Below are 1632 nucleotides of genomic sequence, written 5' to 3'. Positions count from 1 at the left end.
CTATTATAAAAACGGAAAAACATTCTGACCAAACATAATCTTCTATGTAAATGTTTTGTTGTAAAACTAGGACCCAGTGCACAAATTTGGGCACCTTCAAAGGAAACTGTGGGCCACAAGGCTGCAGTGGGCACAGGGGCGGGTCTTGGCCCATCCTCCACACCCCTGCCTGGCTCCTCCCACCACAGCCCCTGGTCTCCTGTCTGCTGACAGCCCCATCCACACCTCCTTTGCTCCCACACGCTGATGGTGCCAGCCCCACTCGCACCCACTGATGGCGCAGAGTGATTGGGGCTGGCGCCAGCAACAGGTACAAGTGACAGCTGCTGCCCTGATTGCCCATCAGGAGCAGGGGGAGGTAAAGAAGCCATCAGGGGTGTTCAGGGCTGGCAGCCACTGCTCACACCCGCTAATGGCACCGAAGGATCAGGACTAGTGCCAGGTGCCAGCAGTGGGTGCAATCAGTGGCTCCAGTGCCATCTGTGGGTATGAGTGAGGTCGGCACAGGCAGCAGGTGCAAGCATCCTGCAGGACTGCAGCATGCAGGAGCAAAGAATTTTCAGTAACCACCAGTAGCTCACCTTGATGACAGCAACTGGCGCCCCACCTTGGTCTGGTGTCCCCGCTTACCTGCTCCACCATCCCACCATGGCCAATGCCCACCACGTTTTGTACTCTGCAGCCTGCTGCTGACACCTGCCCTGTTCCACGCGTGCCCCTCGTGGCCAGTGCATGTCATAGCAACTGGTTGTTCAGTTGTTCCACAGTTTGGTCTATTTGCATATTAGGGTTTTATATATGTAGATATTTCAGAAGAAATTAAGTAAGAAAACAATGTGCGTTTGTGTGTATGTGTTACACACATACATAAAGTAAAATGATGGAAAAGACATTTCATGCAAAGCAAAGGAAAAAAGCCTGGTATTGCAATACTTATACATGACAAAATAGACTTTAAAACAAAGGCTATTGCCCTGGCTGGGTTGCCCATTTTGTTGGAGCACTGTCCTGTGCACCAAAAGTTGACAGGATTGACTCCTTGTCAGGGCATGTACCTAAATTGCAGATTCAATTTCCATTCTAGGCATGTATGAAAGGCAACTGATCAATGCTTCTTTCTCACATAGTTATTTTCTCTGTTTCTCTCTCTCTATTTGAAAATCAATACAAAATATCCTTAGGTGTATGATTAAGAAAAGAGGTTAATGTCTGTAAGAGACAAAGAATGACTCTATGTAATAATAAAAGTCAGCAAGAGGATATAACCCTTGTAAACATTTGTGCAGTGCTACCTCTTCGACATTTGAAAAGATGATGATTCCAAAATTTGGTGGTTACTTGACTAGCTAGGAGCTTTAATTCCTTTTCTGTAGAAAAACTCCACTAATGAGCTCTTGAAATCTTTGTTGTCATTGTCCCCCATATTAAAATATTTTTCAAAGTCTTGTGCCTAGTTGACATAGACAGATAATAGTTCAGTCTAATAATATTTCTTTTTTTAAAAATTTTGATCTCTTTAAGCCATCGTATACTATTCTTTATAGTATTCCAAAGGAGTTACGAATTCTCAACTTAGTTGGATTTCTGTTTTGATTAACCAAGTAACTCTTGGTGCTATCCCCAGATACTTGA

The sequence above is a fragment of the Myotis davidii genome, unplaced genomic scaffold, assembly GCF_000327345.1.
Source record: "Myotis davidii unplaced genomic scaffold, ASM32734v1 scaffold330, whole genome shotgun sequence".
Lineage (NCBI taxonomy): Eukaryota > Metazoa > Chordata > Mammalia > Chiroptera > Vespertilionidae > Myotis > Myotis davidii.
The sequence above is the reverse complement of the archived record's forward strand: the minus strand, read 5'-3'. Positions refer to the sequence as shown.